This window comes from Sapajus apella, unplaced genomic scaffold (assembly GCF_009761245.1).
Source record: "Sapajus apella isolate SASKATOON/1434 unplaced genomic scaffold, GSC_monkey_1.0 scaffold22, whole genome shotgun sequence".
Taxonomy (NCBI): Eukaryota; Metazoa; Chordata; class Mammalia; order Primates; family Cebidae; genus Sapajus; species Sapajus apella.
In genome coordinates, this window is record NW_022436962.1 from 456,937 (window position 1) to 473,434 (window position 16,498).

The 16,498-nt window shown below is 41.7% G+C and overlaps 1 pseudogene; it reads left to right on the forward strand.

Annotated features, from left to right (window-relative positions):
- Positions 1-11,598, forward strand: part of LOC116559063 — a 15,255-nt pseudogene extending 3,657 nt beyond the window's left edge.
- Positions 11,599-16,498: the final 4,900 nt, after the last annotated feature.

Below are 16,498 nucleotides of genomic sequence, written 5' to 3' on the forward strand. Positions count from 1 at the left end.
CATGGCCCAAGTCCCTCTTGGAGCTTTTATTATTCTGGCCTTTTTTTTAGAAAAGAGAATGATTTTTTTTGTGCTGCAGTCACCATGCCCAATTAGGTTTGTACACTCATTTTACAATTTAAATTTAAGATAGGTTACTTTCCAGTTGTATAAAGATTCTCTTCTTGTTTTGTTTTTAGTGACAGATTAGTAGTTGACCACTAAGTCTGATTGGAGATGCTTACAGAGATTCTGGTGCATCTAGAGATAGGTGCTTGGCCAGGAAGTAGTTCTTAGAGCTGTTAGCTCTTAGATTCTTATAATTAAAGTAAGCTATGTGTAAATGCAGAATGAGAGAATACTAATGGATCATGGTATGTAACAGTTAGCTTTTTTGTTAGCTAAATTTTTCATCTGGTCTAATTTGTTTTCTTTTGGTTTTGTTTTGTACATGAGTATTCTTTCATTCGTTTGTAATAGAAACAAAAAGTAAACTTGGTCAAATTAAAACTAAGTTTTTGTATTTTACCTTGTGAGATTTGTCTTGCCATATAATTTAAAGTATAATTATTGAAAATATTATCAAAATGGAATTTTGACTCATTTTACATAGCAATAGTCAGGAAGATGTTAACAACTACTTTATTTTGTGGTATTTGTATCAGAAGTGACCAGTTTTGCTTTTTTTTTTTTTCATTCTTATTACAAGAAAATAGAGAAAGCAACTATACAAACCATGTAAGTAAACAGTCAAAAAGTTAAGAAATTGATAGTTTGACATAAAAGTATGTTTCTCTTGATTCTATTAAATTATAATGGGGACCCAGTAGTGACAGCATGGACTTCTTTGTGTGGATTTTCTAAATCTCTTCTATTTTCCTATGAACCAAATTTATCAAGAAATGTCTTTGGCTTAGTGTGTCTACCGTTTAGGGATTTCTGATATTTAAGTTGTGATATAAAGATCTGGTTGTGATATAAAGATCTGCTTTAAATTTTAATCTTATTGTTCATGGAATAACAAAAATAGAATAGCTAAGTTAATTGTCAGTACTGTCTGTTGACTTCCTGTCATAGCAGGTGAAAGCATACCTTCCTCGCTACACCCTGACCTTGTTTTTCTCCCTTTGTTTCTTCCAATTGTAGCATACTCTTTAATTAAATCAATAATATGTACATGCTTATGACTATGCAAATATTATTCACTGCTAAGTCATACGGTGTTTTCACTGTGCCTGTGCATTACATAGCCTTCATTCTTTCTCTGAAATAGTTCTGACATCTGAGCACTTCTGCACTTCTCCTCAATCTTCCCTTTTTTCCAGGCCCATGTTAATTTATCCAGCCAAATGCAGTAAGTAGCCTCTGAGTGGTCTGGTTGCTTTCACATCCATTATTTTTTAGCATGAAGCTAATTTTCTGACTGCGTTTGTTTGCCTGTTTTCTAACAGCAGGTCCCCCCCCACTTCCCCCAGTATTGTAGTATTTATCTCATGCCTTTCAAAGATATTTTTCATCTGCTGAAACGCATTTTTTCCCTTTTGGAAAAGGGTGGTGGGCAACTTTAGGGCTTTTGTCATCCTAGTTGAATATATAGAGTGGCTTTCCCTAGATAAGCTCAATGTCTACTTTTCTGTGCCGTCTCCTTAAAATCTTTTGTGATCTCACGTAACTGCAGTCTTGAGTGGGATTGCCTGAGTCCTAGATTCTTTGTTTTCTTCTGTCTTGTTATTCTCTCTAGTTGTATTTGAACACATTTACCTGGGTGGAAATATTTAGAGATCTGGCCAGTCTTAAAATCCCTCCTCTTCAATGGAGAGTAAACCTCTAGGTTGAATCTAAATTTATGGTTCTGAAGATATTTTGCAGTTGTGCTCTCATTACAGTGTTGTTCTTGAATCTATTACCATTGTGTGATACATTATTTATAACCAGGTTTTATGTATCTGTGGAAGCTTTTTAGGAGCTTCTCTCTCTAGGAAAGACTCTGAAATTTCACAACAGCTTGGTGGGATCTTTTCATTTTATCAAGGCTAGTAAGTCTGCAGAATATCTCTTCCTGTGGATCTTTTTATTTTCTCTGTTACTTTTTTTCTGATAGTCTTGTCATTCAGATGCTAGGCTACTTAGACCAGTATATGTACATTGGTTTTTTATTTTTCTCCTTCTATATTTTTCAGTTTGTCTTTTTATTCTGCTTCTAAATATCCTATTGAAATTTATATGTTTTTGAGAGTGTTTTAAGATGTTTTTAAGGTTTTACTCCTAATTTTGACTTGTCTTATGAATTCCTGTCTTCTGTTGTTTTGATCTCTTTTGCTGGAGGCTTCTCTCCAGTGTGTGGTGGCCCCTGGCATTACTTGGAAGCAGGACTTCTGTTAACTGATAGCACTCAGTGTGAGGTCGTCGAATCCAAACTAGCTTTTCATTTGGGGGAACTCAGTGTACCATCTGGGGATCTTTATTTGAGACATTGCATTTCTTCTGAGAAACTGAATTTTTTTTTTTTTTTTTTTTTTGAGACACTGTCTTACTCTATTGCCCAGACTGGAGGGAAGTGGCATGATCTCAGCTCACTGCAAACTTCACCTTCTGGGTTCAAGCAGTTTTTTGCCACAGGCTTCTGAGTAGCTGGGATTACAGGCGCACACTGCCACTCCTGGCTAATGTTTGTATTTTTAGTAGAGATGGGGTTTCACCGTCTTGGGCAGGCTGGTCTTGAAATTTTGACCTCGTTATCTACCCACCTCGGCCTCCCAAAGTGCTGCAAGGAGTTCAGGCATGAACCACCACGCCCAGCTGAAAGTATATCTTACTAAAAGATAATTGTCAGCTATTCATAGGACTTCACAAGTCGCTACTGTTTTCCAAGCCATTTCTTCATCTGTTGAGCACAGGTGTCCTATTCCTCCTTCATTCCATCAGCTCGCAGCACTAGCCAGAAGGAACTTTGGATCGATGTTCCTCCAGCTGCCAACACACCCACTCTCATTCACAAGCAGTCTAAATGCCAGTTCAACCTGTTCACCTCTTGGAAAGGGAGCAACAAAGAGAAGAAAGGCTTAGAGAGTCATCTGGACAGTGTCAGGAGAAGCTGAGCCATCCCAATTAAACAGGGCATGTTGTCTAAGCAAAATGGCAAATCACTGAAAAAATGGAAAAAAATATGTCACCCTGTGTGACATTGGCGTGCTGACTTACTACCCACGTTTAGATGATAACATCCAAAATCGTCATAGTAAGGAGATTAACCTCCTAACCACTACCGTGAAAATTCCAGGGAAGAGGCCACCCTGAGCCACATGGGCCTGCACGCCCATCTCCAGTCCTAAAACCAGTGGCCTATTCGTGAGCCCTTTACCCATCTCACTTAATTCAGACAAGGGGCTGGGTGACTCCATATGCTTCAGTCGCAGTATCTCCAGCACCACCAGCCCCACACTCGACCCACCTCCCTTTCCTTACACCACCAGAAAGGCGCCGAAGGAAGAACAGCACCAAGAACTTAAAAGCCATGGCCTGTTTGGCACTGCTGAAGAACAAGAAGACAACTTAAAATTTATGATTGTGTCCCTCACTACCCAACATGGCACTTTGAAGCCATGACGTTTGAAGAGTGGGATGCCTGGGTTCAAGTTGAGAGCCAGATCCTGGCCAGCCTGCAGTCATGTGAGAGCAGCAAGAACAAGTCCCAGCTGACAAGCCAGAGCGAGATCATGGCCATGACCATGAAACCACGTCCATGTGAAACGTGCCCGGGAACTCCTGCCATGTGGACTGTGAGACCCAGAATCCTACCTGGGCCAGTTTGAACTTCGGAGCCCTCATGTGCATCGAGTCCTCAGGGATCCACTGGAATCTTAGCACCCACCCTTCCCGAGTCCGATCTCTGGACCTGGATGACTGGCCAGTCGAGCTCTTCAGGGTAATGTGGTCCATCGGGAACGAGCTAGCCAACAGTGTCTGGGAAGAGAGCAGCCAGGGACGAACAAAACCCTCAGTAGACTCCATAAGGGAAGAGAAGGAACACTGGATTCATGCCAAGTATAAGCAGAACCTCTTCTGGCCCCATTTCTCTACTTGGAGCTGTCCCTGGGCCAGCATCTGCTGCAGGCCACTGCCTCCAAGGACCTACAGATGGTCATCCTGCTGCTGACACGGCTCCCAGGATGAGGTGAACTCAGGATGCAGCCTCTCAGACCTGCAAGGAGAGAGATGGCTGTACAGCGCTGCATCTGGCCTGCTGCAAGGGGAATGTGGTACTGGCACAGCTCCTGATCTGGTACAGGGTGGACGTCATGGCCTGAGATGCCCACGGGAACACAGCACTGGCCGACGCCCAGCAGGCCGCCAGCCAGGAGTGCGTTGACCTGCTGCTCCAGTACGGCTCCAAGGTGGGTGGATCATGTGGTCAGGAGATCAAGACCATCCTGGCTAACACAGTGAAACCCCATCTCTACAAAAAAAATTAGCTAGGTGTGGTGGCAGGCATCTGTAGTCCCAACTACTTGGGAGGCTGAGGCATGAGAACTGCTTGAACCCCGGAGGCAGAGGTTTCAATGAGACGAGATTGTGCCACTGCAATCCAGCTTGGGTGACAGAGCAATACTCCATCTCAAGAAAAAAAAAAAAGGTGCAAAACCTTACTCAACACAAAAGAATAGCAGAGAGAAACTACAAACATAAAAAATGTGGCAAACCCCTCAACTCATGCTCACAACTCCCTCAACATTAGAAAATAAGTACTGAAGAAAAATCTCATGCACATAGTTATTTTGAAAAGACCTTTGTACAGCTATATACCATACAGGACACCAGAGTAACTAGACTGGAAAAAAATTATAAAGCAGTTAGCAAAGCCTTTGATTCTTTAATCTTACTCAACAGATAATTCCTATGAGTGAAAACCCCTACAAATGAAATAATTGTAGAATGACCTTCATCCAAAATTTACACCTTAAACAATACCAGAGAGTTTTCTGGAAAGAAACTTTACAGGTGCAATAAATGTGGGAAATAATTTTAAAAATCACCTCTGAAAATTTGATAAATGAAAATAAAAATAAAAATCAGATTAATCACCCTAGAAAGAACTAAGAAACTCACACTGGTGTATACATTTCTCTAAATCTCTAAATCAGGGCGTTTATTATGAAGAATAATCCAAAGTTCAGACAATAAAATAATTTAATTGTATGTTTCAAAAACAGAGGTTGATGGATCAATAGATATGTTCACTGTGTACCTGACTGTTAGAAGAAAAACTAAGAAGCTGAAAGAAACAGTTTCATCATCAACAAAAAGGATGTCCACTGAGAGACCCCATCTGAAAGTCACCAACTACAAAGACCACAGGTAGATAAAGCCACTAAGATGGGAAGAAACCAGTGCAAAAATGATGAAAACATCAAAAACCAGAATGCATGTCCTCCTCCAAGAGATCACAACTCCTCATCAGCAAGGGATCAAACTTGGATGGAGAATTAATCTGATGAATTGACAGAAACAGCCTTCAGAAGGTGGGTAATAACAAACTTCTCAGAGCTAAACGAATATGTGCTGACCCAATGCAAACAAACTAAGAACCTAGAAAAAAGGTTAGATGAGATGCTAAGATAAACAGTTTAGAGAAGAATATAAATGACTTGATGGAGATGAAAAACACAGCATGAGAACTTCATGAAGCATACACGAGGTTCAACAGCTGAATCGAAAATGCAGAAGAAAGATATCAGAGATTGAAGATCAACTCAATGAAATAAAATCAGAAGGAGAGAATAGAGAAAAAAGAAGGAAAAGAAATGAGGAAAGCCTCCAAGAAATATGGGATTATGTGAGAAGACCTAATGAACGATTGACAGGTGTAACTGAACGTGATGGAGAGAATGAATCCAAGCTGGAAAACACTCTTCAGGATATTATCCAGAAGAACATCCCCAAACTAGCAAGGCAGGCCAACATTCAAGTCCAGGAAATACAGAGAACACCACAAAGATATTCCTCCAGAAGAGCAACCCCAAGGCACATAATTGTCAGATTCACCAGGGTTGAAATGAAGGAAAAAATGCTAAGGACAGCCAGAGAGAAAGGTCGGGTTACCCACAAAGGGAAGCCCAACAGACTCACAGTGGATCTCTCCACAGAAGCCCTACAAACCAGAAGAGATTTGGGGCCAATATTCAACATCCTTAAAGAAAAGAACTTTCAACCTAGAGTTTAATATCCAGCCAAACTAAGCTTCATAAGCAAAGGAGAAAGAAAATCCTTTAAGGACAAGCAATTGCTGAGAGATTTCATCACCACCATGCCTGCCTTACAAGAGCTCCTGAAAGAAGCACTAAAGGAAAGGCACAACCACTACCAGCCACTCCAAAAACATACCAAATGGTAAAGACCATCAACACAATGAAAAAAGTGCATCAACTAACAGGCAAAACATACAGCTAGCATCAAAATGGTGGGATCAAATTCACACATAACAATATTAATCTTAAATATAAATGGGCTACATGCCCCAATCAAAAGACACAGCCTGGCAAACTGGATAAAAAGTCAAGACCCATCGGTGTGCTGGATTCAGGAAATCCATCATATGTGCAATGACACACATAGGTTCAAAATAAAGGGATGGAGGAAGATTTATCAAGCAAATGGAGAGGAAAAAAAAGCAGAAGTTGCAATCTTAGTCTCTGATAAAATGGACTTTAAACCAACAAAGATCAAAAGAGACAACAAATGGCATTACATAATTGTAAAAGGATCAATGCATCAAGAAGAGTTAATCTTAAATATATACGCACCCAATACAGGAGCACCCGGATACATAAAGCAAGTTCTCAACGACCTACAAAGAGACTTAGACTCCCACACAATAATAGTGGGAGATTTTAACACTCTACTGTCAATATTAGACAGATCAATGAGACAGAAAATTAACAAGGATATCCAGGACTTGAACTCAGATCTGGAAAAGGAGACCTAATAGACATCTACAGAAATCTCTACCCCAAATCCACAGAATATACATTCTTCTCAGTACCACATTACACCTACTCTAAAACTGACCACATAACTGGAAGTAAATCACTCCTCAACAAATGCAAAAGAATGGAAATCATAACAAACAGTCTCTCAGACCACAGTGCAATCAAATTAGAACTCAGAACCACACAACTTCATGGAAACTGAACAACTGGCTCCTGAATGTCGACTGGATAAACAATGAAATGAAGGCAGAAATAAAGATGTTCTTTGAAACCAATGAGAATGAAGACACAACATACCAGAATCGCTGGGGCGCATTTAAAGCAGTGTCTAGAGGGAAATTTATAGAAATAAATGTCCACCAGAGAAGTGAGGAAAGATCTAAAATCGACACCCTATCGTCAAAATTGAAAGTAGAGGAGCAAGATCAAGAAAACTTGAAAGCTAGCAGAAGACAAGAAATAACTAAGATCAGAGCAGAACTGAACGAGATAGAGACACAAAAAACCCTTCAAAAAATCAGTAAATCCAGGAGCTGGTTTTTTGAAAAGATCAACAAAATAGACAGACCACTAGCCAGATTAATAAAAAGGAAAAAGGAGAAGAATCCAATGATTCAATAAAAAATGAGAAAAGGGATATCACCACTGACTCCACAGGAATACAAACTACGATCAGAGATTACCACAAATAACTCTATGCACATAAACCAGTAAACCTGGAAGAAATGGATAAATTCCTGGACACTTGCATTCTCCCAAGCCTAAATCAGGAAGAAGTTGAAACTTTAAACAGACCAATAACAAGGCTGAAGTTGAGACAGCAATTAATGGCCTACCAGCCAAAAAAAGTCCAGGTCCAGGCAGATTCACAGCGGAATTCTACCAGACATACAAAGAGGAGCTGGTACCATTCCTTCTGAAACTATTCCAAACAATACAAAAAGAGGGAATCCTTCCCAAATCATTTTATGAGACCAGCATCATCCTGATACCAAAACCCGGCAGAAACTCAACAAAAAAAGAAAACTTTAAGCCAATATCCATGATGAACATAGATGCAGAAATCTTCAGTAACATGCTGGCAAACCGATTGCAGCAGCACATCAAAATGCTTATCCATCACGACCAAGTAGACTTCATTCTGGGGATGCAAGGCTGGTTCAACATACAAAAGTCTGTAGACGTAATCCACCACATAAAGAGACCCAAAGACAAAAACACATGATTATTTTAATAGATGCACAGAAGGCTTTCGACAATATTCAACACCCCTTTATGCTAAAAACTCTCAATAAACTAGGTGTCAAAGGAACATATCTCAAAATAATAAAAGCTATTTACAACAAACCCACAGCCAATTTCATACTGAATGGGCAAAAACTGGAAGCATTCTCTTTGAAATCTGGCACTAGACAAGAATGCCCTCTCTCACCACTCCTATTCAATATAGTATTGGAAGTTCTAGCCAGAGCAATTAGGCAAGACAAAAACAAAAACAAAACAAAACAAAAAAAGGGTATTCAGTTAGGAAAAGAGAAAGTCAAATTGTCTCTATTTGCAGACAACATGATTGTATATTTAGAAGACCTTATCATCTCAGCCCACAGTCTCCTTAAACTGATAAGCAACTTCATCTCAGCATACAAAATCAATGTGCAGAAATCACAAGCATTTCTATATACCAATAACAGACTAACAGAGAGCCAAATCAAGAACAAACTCCCATTCACAATTGCTACAAAGAGAATAAAATACCCAAGAATACAACTAACAAAGGATGTAAACGACCTCTTCAAGGAGAACCACAAACCACGGCTCAATGAAATAAGAGAGGACACAAACAGATGGGGAAACCTTCCATGCTCATGGTTAGGAAGAATCAATATCGTGAAAGTGGCCATACTGCCCAAAGTAATTTATAGATTAAACGCTATCCCCATCAAACTACCAATGACCTTCTTCACAGAACTGGAAAAAACCACCTTAAATTTCATATGGAACCAAAGGAGAGCCTGTATAGCCAAGACAATCCTAAGCAAAAAGAACAAAGCCGGAGGCATCACGCTACCTGACTTCAAACTATACTACAAGGCTACAGCAATCAAAAGAGCATGGTACTGGTACCAAAACAGAGATATAGACCAATGGAACAGAATAGAGGCCTCAGAGGCAACACCACACATCTATAACCATCTGATCTTTGACAAACCAGACAAAAACAAGCAATGGGGAAAGGATTCACTATTTAATAAATGGTGTTGGGAAAATGGCTAGTAGTGTGCAGAAAGCAGAAACTGGACTCCTTCCTGACATCTTACACTAAAATAAACTCCAGATGGATTAAAGACTTAAACATAAGACCTAACACAATAAAAACCCAGAAGAAAGCCTAGGCAATACCATTCAGAACATAGGCATAGGCAAGGACTTCATGACTAAAACACCAAAAGCATTGGCAACAAAAGCCAAAATAGACAAATGGGACCTAATTAAACTCTAGAGCTTCTGTACAGCAAAAGAAACAATCACTAGAATGAACCAGCAACTAACAGAATGGGAAAACAGTTTTGCAATCTACCCATCTGACAAAGGGCTAATATCCAGAACCTACAAAGAACTAAAACAGATTTACAAGAAAAAAACAAACCCATTCAAAAGTGGAAGAAGTATATGAACAGACACTTTTCAAAAGAAGACTTATTTGAGGCCAACAAAACATAAAAAATGCTCGTCATCACTGATTATTAGAGAAATACAAATCAAAACCACATTGAGACACCACCTCATGCCAGTTAGAATGGCGATCATTAAAAAATCTGGAGACAACAGATGCTGGAGAGGATGTGGAGAAATAGGAAAACTTTTACACTGTTTTTGGGAATGTAAACTAGTTCAACCATTGTGGATGACAGTGTGGCGATTCCTCTAGGACCTAGAAATAGAAATTCCATTTGACCCAGCAATCCCATTACTGGGTATATATCCACAGGATTATATGTCATTCTATTATAAAGACCCATGAACAAGTATGTTCATTTCAGCACTGTTTAAAATAGCAAAGACCTGGAACCAACCCAAATACCCATCGATGATAGACTGGACAAGGAAAATGTGACACATATACACCATGGAATACTATGCAGCCATAAAAAATGATGAGTTCGTGTCCTTTGTAGAGACATGGATGAATCTGGAAACCATCATTCTCAGCAAACTGACACAAGTACAGAAAAATAAAACACTGCATGTTCTCACTCATAAGCTGGTGTTGTACAATAGGAGCACATGGACACATGGAGGGGAGCATCGCACACTGGGGTCTGTTCAGAGGGGCCAAGGGAGGGACGGCAGGAGGTGGGGAGGTTGGGGGAGGGGATAACATGGGGAGAAATGCCAGATGCAGGTGACGGGGGATGGAGGCAGCAAACCACATTGTTATGTGTGTACCTCTGCAACATTCCTGCATGATCTGTACATGTACCCCAGAACCTAAAGTACAAAAAAAAATGTTAGGTTGTCAGACAAGCTGTTGGGGGTGATGATGCCTTTGGGAGACTGTACAAGGCAGGATTGGCAGATGCTGCAGTTGCTCAAACTCTAGTATCTCAGGTGCTGATCCAAAACATCACCTCAAGTTAGGTTTAATCCACTGTAGATAGGTGACTTTCCTGGGAAGCTGATCCACAGGTGGCAGGGCCCTTCCTGACTTCCACTCAGCCTATGGATCAGTATAGTCCTGTGGTCCTGGCTCTGTGAGACGAACTAGCAAAAGTGGGGAAGCAGTTGGCCAGTCAGATGCAGTGAGCATTTCATACTCAAACATTTCACCCAGGACTTAGCAGGAAAGTTCCCAAGTTCTTTCACAGTCCATGTTTTGCTTTCACCCAGCCTGTCTAGAGTAGAAAGTCAAGTGTAAAATTTGGAAATAGATGCAATGAAGTTGGGTAGCAGATTTTGCTCACACATTTAATACTGGTACAATTGAAATATAATAATGCATCTCATTGTGTAGCTACAAGTTTGTGTTCAGCTGTATCAAGAAAAGACTATTGGATAGTATGAGAATATAATATGTGTATTTGTCTTAATCTCACTATGAATAGGTAGCATCCCAGACCTGATGCCATAATGCAGTGGTCTTATTGAATACCAGTTTGTTTTCAATAAGATAGTGAAGGAATGCTAGCACTCTTCACACCAAAACCCATTTAGGATTAAACAAGTTTTATTGGGGGTCAAAAGGAACTCCCCAAACCTTCATAACTTAGCAGGAGACAAAGTAAGGGTAATCGGCTCTGATAAGGGTAATCACCTTTGGCACCTGAACTTACCTAGATTCAATACATTTACTGAGGCTCTGGAAGAAGGTCCTCAAGACTCTGACCTCAGTTATAGATTAGAAGAAAATAATTACTTATATCTTTAGATGAATGCACAGTTATTACAGGTAGACACTAAACCATATTCCAAACAGCAATGAGGAGAAAATGTAAAGCTAATAGGACATAAGGAATTAGGTTTGAAGCCATTTCTCTTTAATTCAGAGAAGGCCATCCTTTCCAGGAACTTCACTCTAAACTTTATTGACCAGAACTCTATCCTATGGACACTCTATGAAGAAACATCTCTTTAGGCACAGGAAGACACACGAGAATGTGATTGGGAATGGCAGTTTTTACCTGTGCAGTTTTACAAGATCTGACAAAAAAGCCATCACTCTGCGCACTAGAACAGGTGTTACCAAAATCCTCAAGTTCAAAATACAGTCTACACACAAAAGAATTTATTGCATATGCAAATGACATGCCCGTTCTTCAGAGGTGTGCTTAAAGGGCTGTTTGATTGATTGTTGTTTATGACTCTATGATGGACGTGATTATGATAGTATAATAGTATAATAATAAGAAAATTATATTTGCCTCAACCATGAAATACAAGAGATCTTAATCTTTGGCTATATGTTGTATATCTCTTTCATTGAAAGGTTTAGAGTTTGTTTTATATTGTATTATTATGATGCCTGACGTAAGTGCAAGTTTAGGTTTAGGGCTAGGCTGGAGTTAGCGCAAGTTAATTGGAAGGGTGATCACTGGAAGCACACTAGGGATGTGAGAAAAGGAAGAGTAAGAAACCAATAGAAGCTGTTTATTCATTTATTTTTTTATTATACCTTAAGTTCTGTGGTATATGTGCGGAACGTGTAGGTTTGTTACACATGCCATGGTGGTTTGCTGCACCCATCAACCCCTCATCTACATTAGGTATTTTTCCTAATTATATGCCTCCCCAGCCCCAATCCCCTGACAGGCCCTGATGTGCAATGTTTCCCTCCCTGTCCATGTGTTCTCATTGTTCAACGGCCATTATGAGCGAGAACATGCAGTGTATGGTTTTCTGTTCTTGTGTTAGATGGCTGAGAATGATGGCTTCCAGAGAAGCTGTTTTTTAAAGCTTTATTTTCTTTATAATAATGTTTACTGAATTTTTTTCACCTTTATAACATCATCCTGTGCCAAACCTCATTAATCACAATGAAGAAGTCACCAGGTTCAAGAGGTCAAGGAAGAGACTCAGCATCAGCAAATGATACATGGGGTTTAGTAGAGGTTTCCACGCAGGGGAGAGTCCAGTGGTGATCAGCTGGGCAGGAGAACTGTTGTGCAGAAACAGCTCGATGCTGGCAGGCTGGAAAAGGTATCTGCATTACATACAGCCTAGAGCTGGTGGGCCAGACAAGGCACCCACCTTACATACAGGCTAGGGGTGTCACGCTGGGCAAGATAACTGTGCAGCTCAGTGCCAGCAGGATAGACAAGAGAACTGCAACCACTTGCGAACAGCATGCAGGTTATACAGCATTTTTACTTAACACCCTACCCTTAATAACCTCCACAGGCAAACTTTATTTAACACAAAACTCAGGACTTCAATCCCACAGGACAGGTCGGGGGCTCAAATATTCCTCATAGACAAGGACCGAATCTCCAGGGTGGCCACTCCCAGATTTCCTAGCTGGAAACACATATTCAGATGCATCTGCCATACAAGGCCATTCTCAGGGTATGCCTCAGTTACTGTTCTCAGGTATGTGTATCCTACAACCCATCCCAGCATACCAGAATAGCCCCACATTCTAATTACACCATTTTAAAAACTTTTCCTGCAGCAGCAGGACAAACTACAGCAACAATGAAATAATGAATACAATAACAACCGGAAGGCTCTTCCCAGCACTTGGGGTTTATCTTGGCTGTGCCATGGCAGGCCCATGGTGGAGGAGAAGAACAGCTCTCTGTGAGCTCAACAGCCTATGTTGTTCTGGAGAATGGTCACTATGTGTGTCCCAGTCAGCAAAGCAGCTTTCTCTGGGTGGAAAATGAGATGTTTAGTGGGTACAAGCAAGGGCAAGCCAGGCCCCTTTAGCAAGACACAGAAAGTTGTGTTGCTGTGATGAAGCACACCCTTGGGAATGGCCTGGTGCCTGGTTTACGATACCAAATGGATTGGCCCCCTCCATGCCATGGAATGACAGAGTAAGACACCAGGCCTACCACAATGATCCACGTTGAGAGGATGATTGCCCCCTGAGTAATAGACGATCAGGACTCATTCTCCCAGAAGCATGAGGGGGAGTAGGATGCAGGACAGGTGTGAACTGTCTATCTTATTCTAGATCCTTCCCCCATAGAGTGGGAAATGGAATCATTAGGGGACTGGATTTCCATTTCCAGGATCATCTAATAATGGGGACAGGTCCTGTGGCAAGGACAACACCAGGTTACCATGAGTCTCAGGCTGAGGCAAAGGTGTGTCAAGAATTGGGTCCTGTCCATCTTGTATGAAGGAGGGAACCCATGGAGGTCAATGGCCTCTTTCAAAGACTGCACTTCAGCTGCCACATAGGTGACAGGGCCAAGCACCAAAGAAAGGTCTGTGCTTAAGAGGCTTTTGGTTAATGTGCTTCTCCGTGTCAGGCATGCATGCCATCTGGTCATGGTCTGTGTCTGGGCACTTTCAGACCTCATTCTCCAGAAAGCAGCCTTCAGCCAACCTGCCATGGGATGCTGGACACATGGCAGCACTGGGGCCCGCTCTGCAACATCCCCCAGTGACCGCAGAGCATGACATGCAACACAGAATTGTTTCACAACACCATTATCCAACTTCAGTCCCCCCCACCATATTTGGAGCCCTGAAAGCACACATTTCTGATCTTGACTTTGCCACAGACCCCATCCAGACCCCTCAGGGTACCTGTCTAAGTCCAACTCACAAGACTGTTCCTGCACTAGACTCTCTGCACAAGGCTTATATTTGTTTTGTTCCTAGATCAAACTGAGGGTCAGGCTGCTTATTCTCACAGCCCAATAAAGGGATGCAGATGAACTGGGAAAGAAGAGAGTTTGCTCCTCAAACCAGGCACAGGGAAAAGGCCATGAAAATATGTCCAGACAAACTCAAAATCACAGTTTTCCAGTGCTTCTAAGCTCTGTGTCTACCTGTAACCATACATTCATCTAAGGACATACGTAATTATTTTCTTCTAATCTATAACTAAGGTCTGAGTCTTGGGACCTTCTTCCAGTGCCTCAGAAAATGTACTGAATCTAGATAAGTTCAGGTGCCAAAGGTGATTACCCTTATCAAAGCTGATTACCTTCACATTGTCTCCCGCTAAATTATGGAGGATTGGGGAGTTCCTTTTGACCCCCAATAAAACTTGTTTAATCCTGAATGGGTCTTGGTATGAAGAGTGTTAGCATTCCTTCATTATCTTGTGATACTTCACGGCCCATAAAGGCCTGAGCAAGACTCTTGGTGGGCCTTTATTACTTCTTCCAGCCTTTGTGTAAGGGCACTGGCTGTATCAGCCTTTAATATTTACCTACCACTCAGTCAGGGCTGAAACAGTTGTGATGGATACCTGCCTGTTCAGCTTTTGGAGACCTGGCCTACCACAGTTTCACTGTGACTACCTTGTTCAAAGGCACATCTGTCCTTGTGAACTAACCCAGTGTCCCCCTTTTTGACTAAGTGCTATAGAGGCCTAAGAAGTTCTGCCAAATGGGGAGGAAATAATACCCTAGCAGGCCTAAGAAGGTTTCCAGCTGCTTTGGTGTGGCGGGACATGGGTTGGCCTGCACTCTATTCATAAAGGCAGATGGGAAAACTTTCGTGTTACCTGACCAGCAGACACCAAAGTATTTGAATGACAAGCCTGAACCTTAGATTTTGTCCATGCTGACCACCTACCCTCTGTTGGCAATTGAGGCCACAGGCTTGGAGGTGCAGCTGGTAAGCTGGAAAAAGTCTTCAAAGTTAGCATGATATTATCAATGTAATGAAAACATGTACTCCCTCCAGAGTGGTATCCTTGGAGCAAGATGGAAAGGGTTCATTGTTCTCCTCAGGTGAACGCAAATTGGCCCTGACGCTCTGGAGCAAAGGGTGTGCCAAAGAAGGCATTGGATAAATTGATCACAAAATAATATGTGTGCAGAAATTCTCCTGCTCATATCAGAGGGAGACAATATTAAGAACAGCTGTATGCTTTGAGGGAACCATCTTATTTCATTCCCGGCAATCTACCTTCATTCTTGATGTCCCATCAGGCTCTCAGCAGAGCTGTTGTATGGGCTGTATCCTGACCTTATAACGCCTATCTGGGCTAACTCCTTAGCAGTCCCTGGATGTCCTCATCCCCACCCCTGCAGGTGGTATTGCTTCAGTGCTACTACTTGCTATGGAGTTGGCCACTATACTGGTGTCTATTTTGCTTTCTCCCAGTCGCATGCTTTATTTACCGTACTGACTCTCAGTGAAAATTTCCTGGAAGTTGTTTGGAAGGTCAGGCCTGATAAGATAGCCATTCCCAAGATGCACTCCAGGATGGGAGCTATGTGCACTAAACAGGGTTTTGGCGGCAATCTCTCAACTTGTAATTCTAGTTCAACCTGTTGGGCTTTCACAGCCCCTCCTCTATAGCCATGTATTGCTGTTATAGGCCCTTAAAAGTGATGAAAGTTACCCCATGTCAGAGTGCATTCCATTCCAGTATCCACTAGGGCAAGCATTCTGTTTTTTCTGAGATGACCAATATGTAGTTAGCCTCCAGCCTATGTGGCCTGCAGTTCCCAAGCACCCTGGCCACCATTGCTTTTGTTGGGTTTTCAGGACCTTGGCATTCATCCTAGTCTACAGGGTTTGGTACCTGCCAGCCCTTTGCAGGAAAGCCCATAGGCTGAGCCTGAGGCTCCTTTGGTGAAGCACTGCCCTGGCTTGAGCTTCCACCCAGTCTGACTAGAACAGCACTAGGCTGCTTATCTATTTTCATGGTTGGTGTCCCTGCCATGACCAGGTCATGCTACATTTGTCAGTGGTTACCCTGATGGGCCCCATGGCTGTGTTCTTCCTTTTGGCTCCCTTGTGTTCAATCCTGGCAGTGCACACTTATGGCCCTTTCTCCATTTCTCCTAAGGCAGTGGCCACCAGGGCTGTTTGAGACACTGGCTGTCCTACCAGGGGCCACAGGA